Source organism: Fistularia commersonii, chromosome 24, assembly GCF_037954325.1.
Source record: "Fistularia commersonii isolate RoL2024-O1a breed Wild chromosome 24, RoL_Fcom_v1.0, whole genome shotgun sequence".
Lineage (NCBI taxonomy): Eukaryota > Metazoa > Chordata > Actinopteri > Syngnathiformes > Fistulariidae > Fistularia > Fistularia commersonii.
In genome coordinates, this window is record NC_141307.1 from 4,143,399 (window position 1) to 4,152,505 (window position 9,107).

Consider the following 9,107-nt stretch of genomic DNA (forward strand, 5'->3'; position numbering starts at 1 on the left):
CCTTCACCGACACTAAGCTAAAGCTCAAGTATCTTCAAAGCACACCAACTCAATGTGTGCAAGACACCTCACTGGCTTCACCTCAATGAACCCAGTTGCCCCCCAAAAATTAAGCAGAAGAATAACTCACCAAAGATGCAAGTCCAAAGGCATCACCGAAACAAACACGTCGGATCTGAAAAACAAAACAAACGTGTGCCTGCTCGGGCCAGAAAGACCGTGCAGCACTGACCTGTCTCTCCCCCAGAGTCCTGGCATCTACAGGAAATGATGTCATGGCCGGTATTAAAAAGCCCAGCGTCCTGGCAGGGACCAATAGGAGGCCGCGACCAATTAGCATTTACTAAACGCTCTCACCTGCTCCCAATCACCTGCAACATGGAATTAGATCAGATCAACTTTATCCACCTCCAGAGGGGAAATTTATTTTTCACGGTAGTGTAATAGTAATAATGTCCGAAAATAAAAAAGTATACATAGTATAACTATAAATAGAGAGAGACAGAGGATGGCGAGACATCCGCAAATAAATAGACTACAGATACTACAACAACAACAACAACAACAACAACAACAACAACAACATCAGGGATGATAATGGACAACATAAAGGAAGGGTAAGGGATAAAAATACACAACCAGAACAAAACGACAATATACAAAGAGTGAAAACAATGTATATAAAATGGCTCACTTCCTTACAGAATGGGCGGTGGACTTCGTCTTTTACTATGTCATTTTCAAAGTGCGTACCGAAAAAGGGAAATGTGGAGCGGCATCTTCAGACCGTTCATAAAAACTACGGCATCGAGTTCCCTGCGAAAAGTGAGTTGAGAAGGAGAAAGGTGAAGGAACTAAAATCCCAGCTGCAGTTGTCCAGTCAGCCGGGAGCTGTCCGTTACCACACGGAGCCTTTTGCAACTCCTCCCTTTTCAGCCTCAACCACTTTGTCTTCTCGATCGTCATCCTACAAATCGCCGTCCTGTGCTGTCTGACTGCACTCCTACCGATCTCCTTCAGATGATCTCGGCTAAACAAGATAGTCTACCTCGTACCTGTACCGTAACCTCGTATTTTGCATGCACGTATTCTTCTTCTTCTTCTTCTTCTTCTTCTTCTTGTTTTGTCTTTTCCCTTCAGGGGTCGCCACAGCGTATCAACTTTCTCCATCTAACCCTATTCTCTGTATCCTTCTCTCTCACACCAGCTACCTTCATATCCTCGCTCACTACGTCCATAAGTCTTCTCTTTGGTCTCCCTCGAGAGCTCTTGCCTGGCAGCTCCAATTGCAGCATCCGTCTACCGATATTCACTATCCCTTCTTTGTACATGACCGAACCATCTCAGTCTGGCTTCTCTGACCTTCTCTTCGAAACATCCAAAACACGTGTTGTTCCTCTGTACGTATATTCTGTTTTGCTGACGCTAACTTTCATTCCTCTCCTTTCCAAAGCATACCCCCACCTCTCTAGATTTTCCTCTGCCTACCTGTTTTCTGCTCTCACTGCAGATCACAATGTCATCTGCAAACATCGTGGTCCATGGAGATTCGTGTCTATCCTCATCTGTCAGCCTGTCCATCGCCATTGCGAACAAGAAGGGGCTCAGAGCTGATCCCTGATGGAGGCCCTACCGCATACCGTACCACTGTCTGACAGCTAGCATACATGTCCTGCGCCAGTTTAACATACTTCTCTGCCGCCCCAGACTTCCTCATACAATACCAGAGCTCCTCTCTTGGCACCCTGTCATATGCTTTTTCTAGGTCTACAAAAACATAACGCAGCTCCCTCTGGCCATCTCTGTACTTCTCTACGAGCATTTTTAACGCAAATACTGCATCCGTAGTGCTCTTTCTAGGCATTAAGCCATACTACTGCTCTACTGCTCTCGGTCTAGTTGCCACTACTCTTTCCCATAACTTCATTGTATTGCTCGTCGACTTTATCCCTCTTAAAAATAGGCTTCGTCTTTGTCTTTTGTCACTTTGTCTCCATTCCTCAGGCATCGTTTCACTCTTTAAGATCCTGTTGAATAGTCGAGTCAGAAAATCTACCGCTGCCTCTCCCAGACACTTCCACACCTCCAAGGGAATATCATCAGGACCAACTGCTTTTCCACTCCTCATCCTCTTCAATGCCTTCTTCACCTCACTTTTACTCATTTGTGCTACTTTGTGGTCTACAATAGTCACGTCTTCTACCATCGCTTCTCTTTCATTTTCCACATTCATCAGCTCTTCAAAGTACTCTGCCCATCTTCCCATCACCCCTCTAGTATCTGTCAATACATTTCCCTCTCTATCCTTAATCACTGGACCTCTTGTACATCCTTTCCGTCATTATCTCTCTGTTTCGCCTACCATTATAGATCATTCTCGCCCTCCTCACTATCCAACCAAGCATACGAGTCATTGTACGCCTTTTGTTTTGCCTTTGCTACCTCTCTCCTTACCTTACGTTGTATGACCCTGTACTCCTGTCTGTTCTCTTCAGTCCTCTCAGTATCCCACTTCCTCTTTGCTAAAAAATGCTTTCTCTGTATATACTCCTGCATTTCACCACCGAGTCTCCCTATCGACTTTCCTTCCTGATGACACACGGAGGACTCTTCTTCCTGTCTCCCTGATGTTGCTGATGTAGCTGTTGTCCAATCATCTGGAAGCTCACCCTGACCACCCAGAGCCTTTCTCAACTCCTCCCTGAAAACCATACGACACTCCTCCCTTTTCAGCTTCCACCACTTTGTCCTCTTGATCTTCCTTGTCGCCAGAGTTATCCTACAAAACACCATCCTACGCTGTCTGGCTACACTCTCGGCTACAACTACTTTGCAGCCACTGATCTCTTTCAGGCTACCTCGTCTGTACAAGATGTAGTCTACCTGCGTGCTCCTACCTCCGCTCTTATCAGTTACCCTATGTTCCTGTTTTTTTTCTGGAAAAAGGTGTTCACTGCAGCGATTTCCATCCTTTTTGCGAAATCTACCACCATCTGTCCCTCTGCATTCCTATCCTGTACACCAAATCTGCCCGTCACTTTTTCATCCCCTCTAGTGCCTTCAACATGGCCAATGAAGTCTGCAACAATGTCCACTCTGCATCACTTCGTCTAACTCATTCCAAAACTTCTCCTTCTCTTCAAATTCACATCCCACCTGCAGGTCATAGCCACTAACAACATTGAGCATCAAACCTTCAATTTCCAGTTTCAGACTCATAAGTCTGACATTCTTTTCACCTCCAGAATGTTCCCAACAAACTGCCCCTTCAAGAGAGCTCCTACTCCATTTCTCTTATCAGTACAACTTAAAACCTGCTCCTAAGCTTCTAGCCTTACTAACTTTCCACCCGGTCTCCCGAACACACCGTATATCCACCTTCCTTCACTGCGTCATGTCAACCGACTACCTTTTCCCGTCATAGTCCCGATATTCAAAGCCCCTACTCTCAGTCCCGGGCTCTTTCCTTGCCTCCTCTCTCTGCACGTATCCAGTTAAAAATGCGTAGCCATTTTACACCGTCAAAAATGTTGGAGAGGCAGTCAAAAAGGATGTTACAAAGTACCGTTCTGTACGACAAACAACGCAACACGGTGGTCAGTCAGCAAACTCAAACGCACACTTTTATTGATCGAGAATCAAAACATACAAGGCCGGATAGGATTACTGCAAAATAACTTCCATTCCTGCACAGCGTCCGACTAGAGTCCAGGGAACAGGCAGCGGTGTCGGGCGCCAGGATCCGAGTTGTCCTTCTCCTGCACCAGCCGGTTGTTTCTTCTGCAGCTCTGGCATCCGCTTCCGGGTGTCACGATGCTCCTCCAGCTTAGGCAGGGGAAAAAAAAAAAAAAAAAAAAAGGTCACGAGCACTCGTTAAACTTTCGGAATACAGCTGGGGCGGCGGCGCACCTGCGGCTCATTAGGCCTCGTCAAGAAGAGGACAAGAGGAGTCTGCCTGCGGCCTCTCGAGCCAGATCGTCTGTCGTCCCTCGCGACTTCATGAACCCACCCTGGACTCTTTGCATCATGCTTCCTCCTAATTGTCAATGCCTCTCCTTGCCAGCTCCAGATTCCTGCAGTGCCTCTCCGCAGTCGTCGATCCTTTTTACCCCTCCTGTCGTCAGCTTTTGAACCCGCTTTACCGCTGCGACGCCTGCCACCTTGTTTGGGGCTGCCAGGGAGTCGAATGTAAGGCCGCCTTAAGATCCCCATTGGTCACTTGTCATGGCCCTTGCAATGTTCCAGCTATGTTTCCAACCCTGACTAACCATGAACATTTGTTTTTATCTGGACAGGCTCTTGGACCCCTGACGGCACGCTCTTGCAAAACCACCTCGATGTCAGTCTCACACTTCCCTTTTGTGTGCCGCCCTATTTCGGATGGCAGTTGTTAATCCGGGCCTCCGCAGGTTCGCTACGGCTGATGCAGCCCTGTGCATTTATCTGCGCTCAGGAAGACACTAGCCCATGCCCCACAGAGGCTGCATTGGTTACGTCCCCGTCTGGAACAGCGAGAGCAAACAAGAGGAACAAAAGTATGCAGACAAGAGTGACGGGAAAGCGCATTTATTAAAACTGTTCAAAAACAATGTTAAGTGGAAAGTTTGTGGCTCCCAAGCAGTTTGTGGCTTGGCAACCTTACTGCTGCCTCCAAAAGCAATTCCCAGTTCAGAGACCACGCAGCACTCAGCTGGCGCCACCCAGGACCAATAGGGGACTGCAACTGGTTACCATTTACTAAATGCTCTCAGCTGCTCAGAACTGCCTGCAACATATAGAGGGAAACAGAGCCACAGATGAACAAACAGGTGCTGCAGGGAGACCAACTTACACCTCACAGGTTACAAAGCCAAGAGGACCAGGGGTTCCTGCTCAACGGGTCTAGTTTCAAAAACTTTGGAAAACAGAAAGTGTTTTCCAACAGGGAACAGACAGCCACTCTGACACCAAATTTCTCCAGACATGAACTGAGTGCAAAGGAAGTTTCTCAGCTCAAATCTTTGGACTCATCCAGCCGTTCCACAGTAGCTATCAGGAAAGAACAAAACTGAGCTGGTGTCATGTACCTGATGAAACTAGAGTTGGAACTAAAAGGGTCACTAACCAATATATCATGGACTGTCTTAATAAAGCCGCTTTGAACAAATCTAAATTCATCAGTTGAGATTAATTGAATCGTGCTTGCGAACAACTCATGGGTCTTGAGTGCACCTGGACAAAAGCAACTTTGCAAGAATCTTAGTCTACCATAGACATCACTGTCTGTTAGAGACAAATGAATGTTGCATTCAGATTCAACTAACACAATAAAAGGGTAAAACTGCTGGAGGAATCTTTTTGAGAGTAGATGAGCAAAAACAGTCTTCCATAAGGCTAAACCAAGAAAAGACATTGCCGGGCGTCGGGCAGAAAACAGTGCAAGGCAAAAACTAACGTGTTAAGTTATCCAACAAGGAAGCAAACCCCGCAACCACATGAACTCTGGTTCTTCTTCCCTTCCCCAACACTAAGTAAACCTCAAATATCTTCAAAGCACACCAACTCAATGTGTGCAAGACACCTCTCACTGGCTTCACCTCAATAAACCCATTTGTAAGTTAAAATAAAATCAGAACAAGAACTCACCAAAGATGCCAGTCCACATGTCAGAACAAACACGTCAGTACAGAAAGACAGAATAAGACAAAAATGTGCTTGCTCAGGCAAGAAAGACCACACTGCACTCATCTGTCTCTCCCCCAGAGTCCTGGCATCTCTCGGAAACGACGTCATGGCCGGTATTTAAAAGCCCGGCGTCCTGGCAGGGACCAATAGGAGGCCGCGACCAATTAGCGTTTACTACACGCTCTCACCAATTACCTGCAACATAGAATTAGATCAGATCAACTTTATCCATCTCCAGAGGGGAAATTCATTTTTCACGGCAGTGTAATAGTTATAATGTAAAAAAATAAAAAACCATATGTAGTATAAATATAAATAGAGAGACAAAAGATAGCAAGACATCCACAAATACATCAGACAACAGATACAACAACAACATCAGGGATAAGAATGGGCAACATAAAGGAATAGTAAGGGTGAAAAATACACAACCAGAACCAAACAGCGATACGAAAGGAGTGAAAATAATATATCGATATAAATCGATATAAATCCTGATAATTTATTAAGAAAATAAAGAGACAGACAGAATTAAAGATCTTGAAAAAAAATCCAAAAAACTGAATGCTGCTGACAGAGTGTGTCAGCCAGGATTATATTGGATTGGATTGATCTCTCATTAGAGCACTTGCTCACTTTCAAAATTTCTTATGTGCGTTTGTGTCAAAGTAGAGCTATTTTTTGCTGAAGTTGGTTTTCATTTACATCACATTCATTTAGCAGACGCTTTTATCCAAAGCGACTTACAAAAAGTGCAATTCAGTCAACCCAAGAAGATCCCAAGTACCAGTAGTCGGTATTCGGAAGTCACCGCTCTACCAAATAGCCGTCTCAAATCCATATTCATACATACATTCAAATTTTTTATTTTTTATTTTTTTGTTTTGTGGGGGGCAAACTGCGATGAGCGGGGTAGTGCTTGGTGAAGAGGTATGTTTTCGGGCGCCCTCGTCATTCTTTTCGATGACCCCAGGGGACGAACGCCCCGCCACCAAAAATCACGTACGCACGTATCCCAGTTCAAAATATGCAGCCATTTTATGCCGTCACAAGTGTTGGAAAGGCAGTCTAAAAGGATGTCACAAAGTACCGTTTTGTACGACAAATAACGCAACACGGTGGTCAGTCAGCAAACTCACACGTACACTATTACATATTTTTTATTCGAGAATTGAGATATACACAGCCAGACTAAATTACAGCTAAATAACTTCCATTCTTGCACGGCGTCCGACTCGAGCTCCGGGGATCAGGCAGCGAGCCCGGGTCCGGCAGGGAGGCCGCGGGCGGAAGAGTCGTCCTTCTCCTGCACCAGCCGGTTGTTTCTTCTGCAGCTCTGGCATCCGCTTCCGGGTGTCACGATGCTCCTCCAGCTTAGGAAGGGACAAAAAAAAAAAAGGTCACGAGCACTCGTTAAACTTTCGGAATACAGCTGGGGGCGGCGGCGCACCTGCGGCTCATCAGGCCTCGTCAAGACGGGGACAAGAGGAGTCTGCCTGCGACCGCTCAAGCCAGATCGTCGGTTGTTCCTCGCTAGTTCATGATTGACCATGTAGTGATCCTATTGAGAAGAAGTGTCCTTTACCCCTCTTGTCAGCTTTTGAACCTACTAAAGGTGCAACTGTACCCCAACCTCGATCTCTGCGACGCCCACCAGGGAGATGCATGTAAGTCCCCGTCGATCACGGTGTGCCGCTTTATGTTTGTGAAAGGTCGTGTCTGAGGCGCCTCCCCTGTTCAGAGCTGGTTTTTTCTGTTTTGACAGACGGCTTCTTTGACTCCAGTCTCACACCATCGGTATCCTCTGGCCAGGATACGGACATCCTTAGGAGTTTCTCTGAACACTGGCGACATACGGTATGATCTTTCGGTTGTCGTCTTCCTTCCGTTCAAACTAAAATAATATCTGAGCTGGAATTGTTAACTCACCAAATGTGCACTTTTTTTTTTTCCCTGTCCAAGGTGGTGATGCCGATTTGTGTTTCCTCTGACGGGCGATCGTGACACCGTCCCTTCACATGCAGACCCCTTAGTCTCGTCTGCCGAAGAAGAACTTTACACTGCTTGACAAAGTAGTGACTGAACGAACAGAAAGTTCCCACTTGTCCACCAGTATCCTCAGCTCAAAAGTTTGTCCGTCCTTTGAATGACGTGAGGCGGTGTCATCCAGCAACCTTTAACCATGGTGTTGTCAATATGACAATGTTATTTTGGGAGGTTTGGAGCGGTCTACTTTTTCTGTGAAATCACTGCATGTCGCCGCCGCGCCAGTGAGGGCAATGATTTAAAAGCGGTGCTGGGCTGCGTTGCCGTTGTATGAGCTTGTGTGCACAGCCACCCAGGAGACTGCAGGGGCAGAACATGAGGACTGACTGACTGACTTGACCCTACCTGTGTGTCAAGGGGAAACATAACCCCAATTTTTTTTTTTTTTTTTGGAAGGTGCGAGGTCTGGCAGGTCTAGATATGTGTGCCCCTTATGGCTAAAAATGTAAATTAAAGCCAGAACACACATAAGCATCAATCACCAGTCTGAACAGCTGGAAGTCTGATTTTAATGGACAATTTATTTACAAGCAAACACTCACCTCTTCTAAAACCAAGACCTTCTTATGAGGGGTGGACTGGTGTCCTATCAAGTTGCGCATCTTTTCTTTCCGATGAATTCATATTGAGATGACAGTCAATATCACACACATTTGTGTGTGGAGGATAACTGAGCGGATAACTCAGTAGACTAACTTCCAAATGATATTTGGTGATTCTGATTTCTAAGTGCTTTGTGTAAAGTTGGCCAAATGTTTGAAAATAAAGTGAGGCAAAACCAAAGTCCTGTTGCCTATTTTCTTTCTAGCTGACGCAGCATGCTTGCTGCTGCTCTGCATCCTGTCTGAGTGTTGCCTAAGTGCTTTTCTCTTCATGTAAGGTTATATACGTGCTGAGCCTGACTGGTTACCTCAATCCCATAAGCTGCCAATGCCAAGTGTGGATACTGCTGGTTTGAGTCCCGCGCTGGTCAACAGCAACATTGGGTCCCGAACCTCAGTGAGAGGCGAGAGCCGTCCCAGGATCTCCTTTGGTTGAAGCTCACAGATGGTGTAGTGGGATCAGCGACCTACCTTACAACCGGTGGTCCAGGGTTCAAGTCTCCCTTTGCCAAATGAATCTAAGTGCAACTGACTTTGATTTTTTTTTTTCCCCTAAGTGCTTTTTTCCTCTAAGTGTGACGTCATATAGGAAAAACCCGGATTTCTCTCTGTGACTGGTTAGCGCAGTGCCATAAGCCACTGACGCTGTATGTGATACCGCTGGTTCAAGTCCAGTACCAGTCACACAGCCACATCGGGTACCCGCCCGGTGGAAGGCCGACAACAGCCAGGTCGGGTCCCAACCCCGATACAAGGCCGACGTGGGGGAGTCAGGCGAAGCAAGGAGGAGGGCGA